The sequence below is a fragment of the Zeugodacus cucurbitae genome, chromosome 2 (genome assembly GCF_028554725.1).
Source record: "Zeugodacus cucurbitae isolate PBARC_wt_2022May chromosome 2, idZeuCucr1.2, whole genome shotgun sequence".
NCBI lineage: Eukaryota > Metazoa > Arthropoda > Insecta > Diptera > Tephritidae > Zeugodacus > Zeugodacus cucurbitae.
The window spans coordinates 7,575,498-7,594,030 of NC_071667.1; the positions used below are offsets into that span (position 1 = coordinate 7,575,498).

Below are 18,533 nucleotides of genomic sequence, written 5' to 3' on the forward strand. Positions count from 1 at the left end.
GGACGAAAACACTCCAGCTTTGAAAGTGTTCGAGGCAGTACCTGCTGGTGGAAGTCGAGGGAGAGTAAGGCCTCCCTCCGTTGGAAAGACCAGGCGGAGAGCGACCTGGTTACACTTAGGATTTCCAAACGCGCTGTTGTCGATTCGGCTATAACCGCGTAAGCTGTGTCTATGCCAGTCAAGAAGAAGATATATTTAACTGCAATAACGCCATTAATTTCATAGAATATATAATATAACAGAAATGTTTTTCCTACTTTAATGAACCACTCTAATGCATATGCATTTTTCAATTTTGTCTACGCTTTTGTTATATTTTATTGTTGTTCTTTTAGCATGCATTTCATATTGTCACTGACTATTGTATTATAAAAGTGTAATAGATAGCTTTCTTCTGGTCTGACAATGCGATATCAGTTTCATGAATTCATTATGGCACTGTCAACATTTGTTGTATATTATGCGAGTATACAGTTACACATGTGCATATTTCAATGTAAATTACTGTATGACAACAACAAAAGGGCACATGCAAAAGTCTGTACTCATATGTTTACATTATAAATGCCAGCATGCATTAGAAGTGTGGTTATGCTATGCCACACACATAGAGACTACACAACACCAATAAAAATGCGTTTGCATGCAGTCAGTGTTGGGCGTGTGAAGTGGGTTTATCGCACAAGACAAGGTTGACAGGCGATGTCACTTTACAGTCAGCTGTGTGTCGAGTAGGGTTGCCTTCAAAGAATATGCGTGTATTTTGGTGTTAGGCGGCTGAACTACTGAAGTTGGTAATAGTTTGTATATTTACAGCATTATATTTCTTCTTCTTGACTGGCGTAGCCACCGCTTACGCGGTTATAGCCGAGTCCAAAACAGCGCGCCACGCATCTCTCCTTCTAGCAGTTTGGCGCCAATTGGTTATTCCAAGCGAAGCCAGGTCCCTCTCCACCTGGTCCTTCCATCGGAGTGGAGGTCTCCCTCTTCGTCTGCTTCCACCAGCGGGTACTGCATCGAATACTTTCAGAGCTGGAGCACCTTCATCCATTCGAACAACATGTCTTAGCCATCGAAGCCGCTGTTTTTTTATTCGCTGGACTATGTCTATGTCGTCGAATAACACATACAGCTCATCGTTCCATCGTCTGCGGTATTCGCCGTTGCCAATTCTTAAGGGACCATAAATCTTCCGCAAAACCTTTCTCTCGAAAACTCCTAGTGCCGTCTCATCGGATGTTGACATCGTCCACGCTTCTGCACCGTAAAGTAGGACGGGAATGATGAGAGACTTGTAGAGTTTGGTTTTTGTTCGTCGAGAGAGGACTTTACTTTTCAATTGCCTACTTAGTCCATAGTAGCACCTGTTGGCAAGAGTGATTCTGCGTTGGATTTCCAGGCTGACATTGTTATTGCTGTTAATGCTGGTTCCCAGGTAGACGAAATTATCTACAACTTCAAAGTTATGACTGTCAACAGTGACGTGGGAGCCAAGACGCGAATGCGCTGACTGTTTGTTTGACGACAGGAGATATTTCGTCTTGTCCTCGTTCACCACCAGACCCATACGCTTCGCTTCCTTATCCAGTCTGGAGAAAGCAGAACTAACGGCGCGGGTGTTGTTTCCAATGATATCGATATCATCGGCGTACGCCAGTAGCTGTACACTCTTATAGAAGATTGTACCTTCTCTGTTTAGCTCTGCAGCTCGTATTATTTTCTCCAGCATCAGGTTAAAGAAATCACACGAGAGTGAGTCACCTTGTCTGAAACCTCGTCTGGTATCGAACGGACGTATTAGTTTTGCGGGGATACCAAATTCAGACATCGCGGCATAAAGGCAGCTCCTTTTCGTGCTGTCGAAAGCAGCTTTAAAGTCGACAAAGAGATGGTGTGTGTCGGTGGGCTTTAGTCTTTCACACAATACGCTCGACAGAACCTTATACGCGATGTTGAGGAGGCTTATCCCACAGTAATTGGCGCAAATTGTGGGGTCTCCCTTTTTGTGTATTGGGCAGAGTACACTGAGATTCCAATCGTCAGGCATGCTTTCATCCGACCATATTCTGCAAAGAAGCTGATGCAAGCACCTTATCAGCTCTTCGCCGCCGTATTTGAATAGCTCGGCCGGTAATCCATCGGCATTACAGCATTTGCTTCGTGAAATTGAACATTTTCTATACAACTAGTCCATTATTCACTTTTCTTTTGTGCGACTGCTACGTTTAATTATTTAAAGGCTAAATTATTAATTAATAAATATTAGACCACTTTTCTGCTCGCTATTGTAACTCTATTTTCTATTTCAGTTTGTGTGTTCGATTCGCCATTTTTCAAATACACTCAAATTACTGACTACTGATTATTTTTAGTTATTAAGCTACAAGAGTTTCACTTTTTTGAGCTAATAACTCAATAAACTTACCAATAACTCGAATGTTCACTTTATTAACAGCTTCTTCTAGGATGATTCATTGATGGTTTCCGGTAATAACAGCACTATGCTATGGTAGTAAATGCATACAAAATGTCTGCTGTTTCTAAAACGAGAAATAATAAAATAAAAAAATTTTAAAGACTTTTTATATTTGAAATTAAGTTTTTATATCAAAAGATCATAATAAGTTTTTAATAACCTGATAATTCTTATAAAATGTATTTCGGAATCCCGACATTTACTAATAATATTCGGTTCATATATTGGGATGTTAGTAACTAATATAACGATTTATATTGCATGGCCACCACGGGTAAGCTTGCAAAAGTCCAGAAGCTAAACCCAATATTCAAGCATAAATAAGCTGATATTACTGCAATTTGACGTTCGATATTCGTACGAAGTTCATCAGTCGTCGCTGGCTTGCTGACATAGACCATAGACTTGACGTAGCCCCACAAATCGCACGACCGAGGCGGCCAATTGACTGGTCCATTCCGCGAGATAACATGTTCACATAAATCGATTGTGACATTCGCTGTGTGGCTTGTAGCGCCGGCCTATTGGAACCACATATTAACATATTATCCAAGTTTATGACATCCAATTCGGATCAAAAATGTTCGGTTATCATTGAGCGGTGGCGATTTCCATTCACATTAACGTGACGGTCTTTCTCATCACGCAAGAAGTACGGCCCAATGATGCCACCGACCCATAAACCGACCAAACCGTAATTTTTTCGGGATGCAATGGGGACTCATGGAGTACGTGTGGAACGTAGAACGTAGAGCTCTTAAAGTTGATGCCACTGACTCCGAATTTCGGTAGTAAATTTCAATAATTTCGACTTGTTGATTGATGGTATATCTTTCCATGAGGAAATGAAAACCTAACTGAAGAGAAATGTCAATGAAATTAAAAGGACTAGATTTCGTTTAAAAAATATTTAATTACCCCTTACCGCGAGGTCAATTGTCTGATAAATTAATAAAGTATAATTACTTTAGACCATACCTTCCTCTTATTATCAATACTTCCGTTCATGGCAAACAAATGACAGGTAATTAGATTACGGCACAAGCAGCGCTACAATTCAGGTTGGCTACTAATACAGGGTAGTCCATTTAGATTGACTGAACTAACTAGAATAATATGCTGATCGTATGATAAGCAGGCATATGAACAGACTATTTGAACTATTTTTGGGTTATAGCAGCAATCAAGTGGTAAATCTTGTTCCTGGAAAAGTGTCTTTATCGATCTTCTTGGGTGGTGGGATAATTATTTCAGCATGAAGTTTAAGCTTGAGCTCATTAATAGTCCAAATACATTCAGGTACACTTCTAAAATAACTCCTTGAAAAGAAGTTAGGTGATTTCAAAACTGAAGATCTCTGCAATAAATATCACTACATGATGGGGAGTTTTGCGGAAAACTATAGGGATTGGCGAATCGAACAAACAACTGATATAAAACAAAACGCTGACACAATGCATTAAAGAGGGAACAACGAGTAGTTCTAACTTTTGTATGAGCTATCCATTTCTCTTACATCGATTTCAACTGTAAAACTTTGTTGTTGCTGTTTTGAACATAAAAAACTTGCATTAGAACCAACCATTATATATGAATAGATTTCCATTAATGTAAGCTTCCGACTATGCATTTCTACCACCTGAGATCCGCTGGTCCACAAACGGCATTTTAATTTCCGTTTGCTTTCGACCACAGCAAGGGAGAAGGAAAATTAGCCGTATCGGCAGAGATCAGCGCATTTTTGTTATGCACAAGCGAGGAGTATGGAGGTAATGATATTATTACCCGGATAGAGAGCCCACTGTCTACCTAATTGACTGACACACATACACCCAATAGTTAAGGCTGTCGGACGCCAGGATCCTGCGTCATTGTTGATGATTAGTTGTTTCATGCATGCAATTTGCAACTTGCCACATGTCGGGGATACACAGGAGTAACGGTGATTTTTTCTCTGTACACTGGGGCTGCGCGCATATAATTCCATTGTGGCGTACGGGACATTGATGTAGCAAGGATAAAGCAATGGCGGCGGCAGTCAACGGTGCACTGTAGCAAATGCGGACAGTTGTTGCTGGTGTTGTTGGCGGGATGGAGTTGTTGGTTGAAATGCGGAAAATTAACATGCTTAACGGCGCTTAGGCGCAATGACTGACAACCACTCGGCGATAAACAGGCGAATTACCAATGTTTACCGCAGGCCGCAGACCGGCCGCAATGCGGGCCAACTGAGGTATAAACGTAGGCTTTGGGGCTGCACACCTATGCTGTTGCATGTACATGTTTGTGTATGTGCTCTTATTTATGAGCTGTTGGTTGAGTACTAAATTGCTATGCGCGTGAGTGGTTATGTGTAAGTGTTTTGTGCCAAATCGCACAGCCATTATATATAGAGATGAGTGTGTGTTCGTGTGTATTTGAGTATGATTGGTGCCGTCGAAAACTTTGCAGTCAGTTTTATCTAAGCAATTGTTTTGGCGCGCACTTTGGCTGGCTGGTCGCTCAACCATGTCAGTCAGTTGTAAATTCTACGCAGACACTCATACATCAGAGTGCGCGTATGTGTGTGTGTGAATGAGTTTTGGTGGGTCGTCGCTTAACTCTGCGCCATTCGCGCGCTGTTCGACTGCACTTTGATGTTGATGTCTGTTAAACGCTGGTCGCCTAGCGAATTTTATAATTAGGCTTGACACGCACTGATTTCATTGTGCAACGGTGGAGCGCAGAACAGAATTTGAAGTAACGATGTGTTAGCTGCAAGGGTTGCCGACATCAATTGTCGTTTTTATTTCATGAACGGTGTGGTGAAACTAGTTTTAGTGCCACATTTCAATGGTTGCGTGGCCTTCCATGGGTGCGTATTAAGCTGATGGAGTGAGGAGAAAGTCTAGCTAAATGACTAACTTTTATTTTCCATACTTTGAATTTTCGGGAAATATTTCGAATTTTTGACGAAGTGCAAAGATGATATCAAAACTTAGGTAGATTAGCTTGGATGAAGCCTTATGATGGAAGAGGCATAAAAATTGATGAAAAATTCATCCAACAAGCTTTAGTCCCCATAAAAAAACTTATAATCATAAATACGAAATCACAACAAAACACCAGATATCAATAGATCGTGACCTCTGACACTATGCGAACATAACTCTTTCTCGGAAATAAATAATTTCTTATAAAGTACGAAATGCTTCGACGACACATATCAAGACCCATAATGTTAGACACATTTTGAAATGACGATTAGTCGAAAAGTTGGAGAAGACTGTATGTATGAAACAATTTACACTTCAAAGTCTACAGATTCAAACTCTCGGCATTCTTTTTATTGAACTTTTCCGTAAACAAAAAATAACATAATTTCTTAGCTATATTGTTTGAGAAAATCTGCTCACTGATTTTTCAATTGAAACGAAAATTAATAACCGTTTCACATAACCACTTGACTTCAGCAGCATAAATTAAATTCTTTAACAGTACACACTTTAAGTATGTTAGTGGTGTTGTGTCTAATTTGCATGGCGTAGAGAAAGTTCTTGTTTTGCCTTTCAATAACTTCGCAACGCATAGGCTCAACTTTGTGTCTGGTTTGCGGTTTACCTAATTCTCCGCTCTGCGGTTTACAACTTCTATTATTGGCTGCCTCAATGTGGTCTCTTACGCCTTTCACTCCTGTGTCGCTAACTTTTTCTACCTTCCTTGCCACATCTCCTACTCAAGTTAACCAGTTACATTTGCGGCACATTGTAGTAACTCAATCTCAATCTCTCATTGCACAGCTCTCTAGGTTGTGGTCCCAACAGTGTATACATATATATAAGATATTTTTTGCTGAATTTGACTCGTTGAAAAGTTACTGACATCCTTTCCATCAATAGATGCTTTGGAGCATAAAATGTTGAAAACATCCCACAGGAGCAAAACTGTAAATACGAGTACGTTTCGTTTGGAAAAAAATAAATAACAACAAATTACTTGAAATGGAAAGTGAACACGCATGGATAAACACACTCAGAGATTAGAGAGTATGTAGTATACATATCTACAATTATAGATATTATTTCTGTAAACAAAAATACGTAACAAATACATACGTTTAATAACGGGATATCAATTAATATTTAAACGATTTGAGAATATTGTTCTGCTCAGTTAACTATGTAACTTACTCCCAAAATATGAAGCTTTGAATATGGAAGAGTTAAAACTTCAAATTATTACAAAAACAACATCAGTGTTTCCTGGTATGTACTGAGTATTAATAAACTTGTGAAGACCAATATCTTTCGAATAACGTAAGAGCACATCTGTAAGCTCAAGCATCTCTTAATAAAATATTAGAATTCTAGAAAAATTATAATTTCTTTTTTCTAATTTTTAACCTAATGTTATAATCCATCATTCGTAAAAGCACCGAGATTCTTTGCTTTGGATATTAAACGTGTTTTTTTAACGTTAAAAAGGGAGAATTCTTTATGGGATAATTTCTCACGTTACCGTATAGCCAGTCTGTTCTCTAGTCATTAAAAAAATGTTATAAACATATTATTTGTATCTTCTATGTGTTCTGGGTGGTGCACAGATATTCACTTTTTTTATTTAAAAAACTAAGATGAAAGTTTACCGCAAAAGTTATCTAGAAAATACCGACATTTACACCTCTTGTAGATGTCTTTGTTTGTACTCCGCAACCGTGTTTACTTAGCTTAAATTCAATGTCTGAACATAACCTCAATAATTCCTCAACTCCCAGCCATTGACGTAGCCGCGGTTTACACACAAAGGTGTATAGAATGCAATTGCCAACGCCGGTAAATGCCGCCAAAGCAGTAAGTACTCATGCCACAACAACAATAACAATGACGATAACAATAATAAGACAAAAGAGAAAGATCAGAAAACAAACAAAAAAATAACAGAAACAATGCGACCACTTGAGCAAATCTCGCGCAGATAACGTGAAGTGTGAAAAAAGACTGCTGCATTTTCTCACAGAGCTAGTATGTAAGAACAGCAGTCGTAATAGTGTAGAAAACAAACGATTCGAGTAAATCTGTGCGGAGGTGCGAGTGATAGTTCAGCTTAAAACCCAAGTTAAGAAGTTGTCCAAAAGACAAGTAGGAGGCTGCGAGAACAATTTAGTGGGATGATTAGCAGAAACCACCTCAAGACTAAGAATGGCCGTTTTCTAAGAGCTGGGTTTCTTCAATAATATACTCAAATTTTACACCGTCTAACTTTCTTAATTCGGGAAAATACTCGGAGGTTTGACATTAACTCGAGCGGCGATGGCTCTTATAAAAGTTTTCTACACATTTTTCGATTTTTTATCGGCCAATATACCTATTATTATTTTCTGAAAGCTTTCGGCTAAGGCCGCTATAACCACTTTATAGGCACATGGTCGTCGATTTTATGTATATTTTTTCATTCTTCAGATAAGGAAAATTCAAAATGATTCCGAGACTTGCGGGCTTATAATAGCGAATATAATGTTCTCCGTATTCGAAGACCCGGCAGTTGATACATAACCATAATGACTAACCAAAAGGTTGTTCCAATTCTGTCGGGCTCAAGAAACCTACACACACAAATATTATATGAAACAAGTAAGGAAAGGTAAAGTTCGGCTGCATCCGAGCATTTTATACTTTCGCGGTTTATTGATATAGTTTCATTAAGATAACAAACAATTTGACCCATATATTCCAATAGAATAACGAAAATCATCATATTTACTGTATGAGGGCTGAAGTAAGTTCTGAACCGATTTCACTCATTTTCACCATCAAGTAGTGTATCTTATCCAAGATTACTTATTTTTGCTCACTTAATTTTGCTAAGATATCTCACATATTAACCGATATTCAAGTTCGATATCCGGGCCCTTGAAAAGTTATAGTCCGATTTTGACAATTTTTCCAATACAGAATTTCATTGAAATCGGTCGAGTAGTTTTTGAGACATGGTTTTTGACCCATTAACCACATCTCAACATTATTGAGGATTTCGAAATAATGATTAAAAAAAAGTTCTTAAAAACACAATGAAGCTCTTCTCTGCCGGGTTACCCGAACCGGAAATGAGATATGGGATAACCGGACATAATGTTACCGGAACCGGAACCGTGTCATCAGGGTGTCTAGAAAGTATTATCTACCGAATTTCATTGAAATCGGTCCAATAGTTTTTGACGATGCCACGCCCATTTTCCATTAAAAAAAGTGAGTGTAGCTCTCCTCTGACATCCTCTGCAACTCGTTTAGTTTTATGACTTACAACCAACTGTTATATGAACAAAACTATTATAATCTCTTAGCAACTTTTGTTGCGAGAGTATAAAAGTATAGAAAAACGAAAGAAGAAAACAAATGATGCCCACCATTTGTCTCACTTAAAGCCATCATTTGCTGTCTGCTCTGTCGACAAAAGCTTGAACTGCCAAGTGCGAGTATAAATGAGAAGTACGACCGCAGTGACTTCCTCCTGCTGGCGGCATCAATCTTATTCTTATAACTCTATTGCCGCTATTTATTATCTACTTGTTTTCTCGTTGGCTTTTAATGTATCTTTTACTTGCGTTGCCACCACTTTCACAGCAGCAATCTGACCAATTTATGCGTTCTTGTCAGCTATCGCCTGTCTCTCTCTTACTCTCTCTCGCTGGTGTTGAGTTGGTTGTTGCTCTTTTATTTGCGCGCTGCAATTGGAAATTTGTCTTTTGGCTGAAATCTTATGGCACTTGGCATATGACAGGCGCTATAACAAGGCCTGCGGGTCAAGTTGCGTCAAGTCGCAGTTGTGGCGAAATGCAGCGCCGTTTTGAAGAGTGTACATAACGCTTGTTTCACTGGTCACTTTTTGTATTATAGTATGTACTTATGTTTTGTTGTTCAAGAGATTTATTATTTATTATTTTTCCATTTTTTCTATTTCTGCTCTTTTTTCAAACCACTTTCACTCTTCGTACCACAAATTGTTGCACGTGCAGTTGACACATGGCAAGAAATATCGCCTGTGCTTCAAAATTCTCTCGGGCACACAATCAGTCGCATATACTCGTATAGAGTTCACATGTTTGACTTTTTTGTGTGGGCGTATGCGTGTCATATGTTCCCAAAAATTTTATGTTCCTGCTTGTAGACGCCTACTACCCGCCTGCTGCAGCAGCTGGCTTTCACATTTCTTATGTTGTCTTTCTGATTTTGAAATATCTTATTTTTTCTCCAAGTGTCAAGCGTTTGCAACTCTCTCTTTTTGTTGGTGGAAATATCTGTGTGAAACGATGTGGCTTCATTGTGTGTGGTATCATATTTCAAGTGACTGTATAAATGATTGCAATCACTTTGTCACAATAGCGGAAACATTTTAGCGAAATTATTTTCTTATTTTTTATTTGAAATATTTTACTCACCAAAATTTCATATATGTATAGTTATGGTGTCTTCAGAAGTGGAAAATTTCATTTGTATATATGTATATTGAAAATATAATAAAAAGTGCACAGATTATTAACAATCACCGCGTGAAAATTGTGGTTTTGCTCGCCTCTTTAAAAATTAACAGCCCTCATATTTTATTTTCATTTGATGCCTCAGTGTATTTTTTTTTTGTTTTTCGGTTCGCCCGATTTATTTAAGCTCTAATTGACCATTTAAAGCATATTTTATATTATACATAGTATATGCTAATTATTTTTATTACTATTTAATTTTCATTGTTTATCTTCGCATTATGGTTTCCATAATTTTTGCATTTTTTTGTTAAGAAAAAAACTCTGAAACATTTTTGACATTCAAGTACTTTTTATACTGACCGGCGCGCAGAATTGAGTGTGGTTAAACCAGCTCTTAATCCAAGAGTTTTGAATTAATCTGCGTTATTTTAACATATTTGCACAATGCTATTAATGAAATTATTTATTGGTATTTATACACTTACTTCGGTGCATTACCTTTAAGTGATAATTTAATGCAGTATTTGGTATTTTCATTATTATAATAACGGAAATTATTGGTAAGGAATTACTCGAAAATATTTGTTAAAGTGAAGAATTATAAAGTGATTTATTCGTTTGTAAATAAATATTAAATAGCTTTAAGTATACAGAGGTAGTCAAAATTATTTACACATCGGACGTTTTTTTACAAGTTTCACACAAAAAGCTTTCGCTAGTTGTTGTTGTTGTCGCAGGGTAACAAAATGCTATGTTGTTGTAAACCCTGATCTATTCCCGAGAGAATGAAGTCGGTTTGGCAAGAATAGCTAGAAATATGGCGGAGAAATAAGCAAATGAACTGAAGACTCGGAGTAGTCAAAAGTATTTACACACGGCGATTTAGCCTTTATCCTTGGATTTGGTTTGAGCAAAAGTAGTAATTTGATTCTATTGCATTCTTAACAACCTAACTCAGCCTTAAAATATAAAAATTGGTAAATAAAATATCGAAAACAAAGGAATTATCGATTATAACTAGATTGGAGACTGTTACTAAGTTTAAGACTCGGGTTTAGGCTTCGGAGTTAGTTAAAATTTATAGAATTTGATGGAATACTGTTTATAATGTTATTAAAAAGAAGGAAACGAAATATTGCAAGGACAATTTAAAGATAATTGGGCGGAAACCTGTGATAACTCAAGGAGAATGCAGAAACTTGTAAAAAAACATACGATATGTAAATAATTTTGACTACCTCTGTATATGATGGGTCCAAAGAACGAATAATGCAGAGTTTATAGATTGAATCGGCAGTTTTAGAAACGATGAACAAATACTTGTCAAGCATAAGTGCTTTTTTTTACCCCTAGTTTGACAGTTATTCCTCAAAGAAACCCTGTACTTGTAAAAATCATACACTATACTCTATCTATATACGGTACCCCTAGTTTGACAGTTATCCCTCAAGGAAACCCTATACTTGTAAAAATCATACACTATACTCTGTCTATATACGGTGTAGTATACCGATCATTTTGCTGGCGAAAATTCTAGTAAAGTTGCTCTCTACAATCCGGAACCGAGAGTTTCGAATTTTCAAATAAAAGCGATGCTTTATTCGGGGGATCTAAAACCTAATCTATATATTCTTCAAACCAGCAGAAATAGCTTCCCAAACGGAATGTCTTTAAAGACATGAACTTAAAATGAACGCTTCGTATATAAAATAAAAAATTACTCAAAATAAATTTTAATTCAAATATAAAACGTATGACTCTTGAAGTATTAAACTGAGTGACATGAACGCTATGAGCAAGCACACCGAGAGCTTAATATTCTTAAATTACTGAATGACTAATATAAATATTTAAAAGACGAGCGGAGAGAATACGCGAATATAGCACATCAAGCTTAACATTTTATGTGGAAAGAACGTACGCACAATATGAAATAAAAACCAATAAAAGCTGAGAAAAAACGAAACGTTGAAATAAATATTTACGAAGAAACGAAGCGTGAGGAGAAATACAATAAAAAGGGAATTAAATTAAATTGCAAAGTCTTGATACACGTGTTGTGTATGTGTGTCTGCATGTTTGGAGGATGTGAAAATGATATGGCAGCACCATTGCTTAATGAAAGTAAATAAATGCGCTGCAATCAGGCACAATTACAAGAGAGCACCCTTCTCAGTTGCACGCGCCCTCCCATATCACGCCCGACTTAATGAGTCAGTTGTAGAATTTAAGGGAAAAGTGGAAAAGAAAAATAAAAATCACAACAAAGTACATATTTTCATTGCGAATGAAGAAAGCTGTAAGAAAATCAAGCGGGCGCATGTGAGTTACTCACACCGACCCTTCATGACAACATGTACGAGGTTGGGCATTTGCAAGTACTAGCAAGATCAAGTGTGTTGTTAGAATCCTTGCTGCTCCTCGAGTCGAATCGGAAACGGAGGAGGGTGGGAGTGGTATGTAAATTGAAGAGACGCAAGGGTGCGCTGAAAAAGTTAAAAACAAAAACAAAGAAAAAAATAAAAAGTAAAAAAAGAGAGGCACAACTTGACAGCACTACTAATTGCTGGAAGAAAGAGTTGAGCTGCGTGTGTGTTGATTTGTAGCTTGTTAAGCCTGTGAAGTGATGGCAGATCTAACTTTATCCGTTTATACCCTTTGATGGATACAAAATGTGTATAGGGTGCGTCACAAATTCAAGTCAACGCATGCGATGTTGCAATACAGTGTTTTTCAAACAGGTGGCAACACTTCTCAAATCATTTCGGACCACAATTTTTTCAGGATATATATATAATCTACATGTATAGTAGATGTCCGTGTTTGAATATTTATCAATTTATTTTAATAACAAGTAAGGTAGGGCTAAGTTCGGGTGTAACCGAACATTTTATACTCTCGCAATTTATTTATTTAATTTTATTTATATTATATAATACACGATTTGACCCATATATTCGTCATATATATTGTATAAAATCCATTGAAAGTTGGAAATCATAATATTAGGTTAGAAACACCGAGGTCCTCGTGTTCGATATATGGTTCCTTAAAAACCTATGGCTCGATTTTTAGAATGGGGCTGCCACACTATAAACATAGTATTTGTGCAAAGTTCTGCACCGATATCTTCACTAGTGCTTACTTTATATATTGTAAAGTAAACGATTCAGATCGTCTTCAAAGTTCTGGAATATAGGAAGTAGGCGTGGTTGGGGGGCGGGGCCACACCCACTTCCCCAAAATAATTACATCCAAATATGCCCCTTCATAGTACGATCCTTCATACCAAATTTTATTTCCATAGCTTTATTTATGGCTTAGTTATGGCACTTTATGTGTTTTCGGTTTTCGCCATTTTGTGAGCGTGGCAGTGGTCCGATTTTGCTCATTTTCGAAAGAAACCTTCCTATGGTGCCAAGAAATAAGTGTGCCAAGTTTCATCAAGATATCTTAATTTTTACTCAAGTTACAGCTTGCACAGACGGATGGACGGACGGACGGACAGACAGACATTCTTGATCACTTTGGTATATATAACCTTATATCTAACTCGTTTAGTTTTGGGTGTTACAAACAACCGTTATGTGAACAAAATTATAACACTCTCTTTAGCAACTTTTGTTGCGAGAGTATAAAAAATGAAATAAGGAAAAACAGGTGACAACCCCCCCTGCATTTTTCTAACAGGAAGGCGTTTTAAATTCACTTAAGTTTAATAAATACTTATAACATATTAATTGATTTTTTAGAATTATTATTTTTGTAACAGGTGGTAACATTAAAAAAAATATTTTTTTCAAAATTGTTTTAAATTTTTCAGTTTAAAAATTTTTCTTATAAATAGTTAGACGTTTTACTTAAAAATTTTAACTAAGTGGCAGCATTTAAACATTCTGTCTCTCAAAAAAGTTTACTTTAAAACAAAATACATACATGGATGTTGTGTAGGGAATCACACGCACTTGCTTATTAGCAATGATTGCAATTTACATTTTTTATTCGCAATTTTTTTCTCGCTTCTTTAATGTTTCTCTTTCTTGCTTATAAAGGCGAACAAAAAAGTAAGAACCATTGAATAGATGATATAGGGGAGGGGGTGAGAAGTGCTTGTGCTGAGTTGGCAATGAGTCAAGTGTTTACGTGGAACGTGACTCATGCGACAACAGTGACAAATCTACACACACACATACGAGTACAAAGTATAAACACACAGGCTCTCTACTCAGGCTATCGATGGAAGGAAGGTAGGAAGGAAGGAAATGCTGCTACATACAGAATCAACACGAAATAAAAATAAAACAAATTTAAAAAATTTATTTAGCAAGAAAAACGAAGGCGTAAACTAAAACAACAACAACAACACACGAACGCAGAAAATTAAGGAAAAGCGCCAGCAACCAGCACAACCGCTGACGAACGTCAACGTTAATTGGTGTTAAAGTCGAAAGCGATGTTGCAAAAACAAAAACAAAACCAACCACTCGACAACAATAACACTCAACAATTAACGCATGGCTGGATGAAAATTAAAAACAAAAACCAACAACAACAAAAACAACAAGTTGACAAGAAAAACAGTGCAACGCAACAGCAAAACAACAACAACCACTACAATTCAGTAATTGCTGCTGGTGTGAATACAAAATCGGCAGCGTATATTAGTCGCTCGCTGATGATGCCACAGCAACAACACACACACATACGTACAATTTGTTGCTGCGACAAAAACAAACACGGGCTAAGAGCAACAGCATCATTTGCCAGTCAACAGTCATGTTGAGCTTGCAGTTTTTCGCGAAACGAACTGAAAATTGCAACTACAACAAAAAGCATTTGAGCTGCGAAACAAACATGAGCGAAAGAAAAATAATGAATGGTAATATCAACAGAAGCGCACAAAACTACAAAAATACAACAACAAAAGCAAACAATGCAACGCGTGGGGAGCAAACGGTACGTAAAGCGAGAAAAAGTGCAAATATACAAAAACAACGAAAGTTGAAAGTCAAAATACATACATACAGACGGACATACTGAAATCATAGGCATAAGTGTGATCGCGAAGTTAAAAAGTCAGCAGCGGTAGCAAAAATTTTAAATTTCGCAAAAAACAAAAAACATTGTTTGAAAAAGGTGAAAAAATGATAGAAGACTAGATAGGTTAAGTTAGGTTAGGTTAATATGGTAGGCCAATGAGCCATACATAGACTTTTTTCTTTGTTCCTTTGCGGTACCAGATGGAGTGCCGTAACGTAGCTAGAAGTAGTCATACCTTAGGATGAATGCGCTAGATGCGAATTACAAAAGGTGTTATAGTTTCACTAACGATATCTCTTCCAGATTATCGTACTGTGTAGCCCCCAAGTGCTGAAGCCGTTGCTTTGACACTGCAGGACAAGCACACAAGAGATGTTCCATTATTTCCCTGGTACCTTGCTCTTGACATCCCCCATCTTATAGGCGTGTGCCGCCATCAGACTGTGCGCAGTGAGTATGCCGACCATATTTCTACATTTCCTTCTATCAAGTGTTAGTAAGAACTTCGTGTATTTCTGATCTACCGCTTTATACATAACTTTTGTGGTTTTGCATCCCGGTAGATCTTTCCACCGCGCTTTGAACTTTCTTATAACGTTCCTGTCTAGATCATCATATAGGCAGTGCATGAGTTTATCTACGTTGATCACGCTTTCTGGTGATAGTTTAACGCCTCTCTTGGCACTTTCGCTCACTACCTCGTTACCCTCGATGTCCCTGTGGCCTGGCACCCAGTAGAATTGGAGTCGCTCATTTCTGGCGACATCCCCCACTGCTGCCCTACTGCATAAGGCACAAGGCACTGGACTAGATAAACTAAATAAGAACTGTTTATTCATCATAAAATACATAAGTAAAGATATGACTTTTTGAAAATGAACACAATTACATGTAACTATTGATTATTTTCCTTAAAATTGGCAGTTTTTCGTGTTTATTCATTTCTAACGAGCGGCGCAATTGTTGAGGAAAATTACGCTTCGACGATATTGCTGAAGCAAGGTATCCCTGAGTGTTTATAGTTCAAAACAGATTTCATAAAATCACATAATGAAGTGTTCCACAAGTTCATTTTGCCTGTTAATCACCAAATCAGCCCAAATAGTGGCGCTATTAACTAGTTTATTGAATCTACCAACTAGATGTGTGTAGGGCATCAGAAATTGCCGTTTAAAAATGCTGTAAAACATATTGTAAGCGATGTTTCAGCGGTGACAGTTGACACGACGAAACGTGATATTGGCGCGACATGTTGGTGCCAACCCGCAATTTGCTGTTGTTGTTATTGTAGCATGTTGACTGACGTTACTCGAGTGGTTTCCAATTTTTTTTTCGCACTTTTAATGAACAAATAGGCAGGCAGGAATATAGAGATATATTCATATACATATGTATATATGTATGTATATGTGTAGGCATGCGTCAGTGTTTGAGTGGAATGCGAATATGAGTATGCACGAATGCATAAATGCATTTAACTGTTACAATTAACATGTGTAAGAAGTCACGTGTGTACAGGTATACGTATATATACATATACATGCATGCTAAGTAAATATATGTAAGTAAATGGTTTTTCAATAGAGACGCTACAAAAGTTGACCGTTAGAGACAGCAAACGACGCCATATTTTTTCTCGCTCTTTTGCTAGGTTTCTCTTCAGTAAGGTTTGCCATATCATCATGGAAACGATCCAACAACGAGTCGAAATTATTAAAATTGACTACCGAAATACGGAGTCAGTGGCCTCAACTTTAAGAGCGTTACGTCCAATTTATGGTCGGCTTATTTCATGCTGAATGGCTTCGTCAATAAGCAAAATATGCGTTATTGCTCAGGCAGCAATCCACACGTATTCCATGAGTCACCATTGCATCTCGGAAAAAAAAAACGGTTTGGTTCGGTGTCATTGCGCCGTACCTCTTCCGTGATGATCAATACCGGCACGTTACTGTTAATGGGAACCGTTACCGCTCACTGATAATCGAATATTTTTGGTCCGAATTGATTGATATGGGTTGGACAATATGTGGTTCCAACAGGACAACATCACAAGCCACACAACGAATGTCACAATCGATTTATTGAAAACCAAGTTTGGTAAACGTGTTATCTCACGAAATGGCCCAGTCAATTGACCGCCTTAGTCGTGCGATTTGACGACGTTAGACTATTCCCTGTGGGGCTACGTCAAGTCTATGGTCTATGCCAACAAGCCAGCGATGATTGATGAACTTCGTACGCATATCGAACGTGAAATTACATCAGTATCGGCCGATCTATGATTGAAATCCGTCGAAAATTGGATTCAGCGTCTGGACTTATGCACCGTTTTTGTAGCGCCCTTATTGAAAAACCCTTTACTTATAAACACATGTACATAGATGCGGAAAATTAGTTTTAGTTTTATAGAAAGCGGTGGATATCCATTACATTACTGAGCATTTTCATTTACAACGTGCGAAATCGGCTATACATATACCGAGCTCAATCCGAAAACTACCGCTTATTTAATTAAAACCATGTTTTTTATTAAAATTATCGTTTACATTCTTGCCAGATCTAATTTACATAAGTAATTAATATTCTGATTATAAAATTGCACACATTTGTTAACTTGGGTTGTCATTTGTAAAAATGTTTTTTTTTTTTTTTTATTTTAAAAAGAAAATGAAGTTAATAAAGTAATTTTATATTTTTGCAAATCACCCACAGGCTAATAAATAATTGGCCTATTTCTCGCTTTACTTTCCAATTAAAATATTAAATATTTTTAATTTGATGAGCGTAATAAATATGCACTCGTGATTCAAATTTCTGATGGCTGAATGCATAATTAATGCACATTAAGGTGGTTCTTAAATAAAAAATGTTTAAGGTGCAAAAGCGAGGCTTTGATAAACACAGATTTTAGAAGATTTAAGAACACGGATAAATTAATTTAAATATTTCGCAACAATTTTACATACAATTTTCAAGTAGACGGCACGGTTGTAGTTCATAAACTAAAGTAGTTTCATTTCAAAAATCTATAAACAAAAGTTGAAAGGTCCTACTAATTGGAGGTTTACTGGGTAGATTGATACGTCTATACTAAAATTTATTTCCGATGTCTTCAACAAAAATAACAATCGATTGGGTATTAAGTGGCTATACTAGTGTGACATTTAAAAAAAATAGATTTTCTATTTTTTGCTTATTCGATAGTTTATACTTTCAAAGATATACTGTAAAAGCTGTAATGTCGTATTTTGAATAGTTTTTGAATGGCAGCGTTCTAAAGAGCGACCAGCCGCAGGTATACATAAGCCACTACAGTCGAAACTTTGAACACGTTTTTCTCGAAACAACATTTCCTAAAATTGCTGACATGAACTCAACGAGAAATTGGCCTATCGATTGCAAATTTAAACTGAGTATCCTTGAACATATTTACCATACAATGACCTATTGATTTTTGATTTGTTGAAAGTTGTCAATTTGGCATTAATAAAACAACCATTTTTTTACCTAAAAAAACAATTTTTTTCAGCACTATGCCATTTTGTTAATTTTTGATGT

The 18,533-nt window shown here is 37.0% G+C and overlaps 1 protein-coding gene across 3 annotated transcripts in view; it reads right to left on the reverse strand.

Moving 5' to 3' along the window:
- Nucleotides 1-18,533, reverse strand: part of LOC105210084 (leucine-rich repeat-containing protein 15) — a 119,234-nt gene that overhangs the window by 48,222 nt on the left and 52,479 nt on the right. For all 3 annotated transcript variants that reach the window (XM_054225533.1, XM_054225534.1, XM_054225535.1), the window contains exon 3: nucleotides 2,426-2,540. The gene's annotated coding sequence lies outside the window, so the exon portion shown is untranslated. The remainder of the gene's footprint in view (nucleotides 1-2,425; nucleotides 2,541-18,533) is intronic.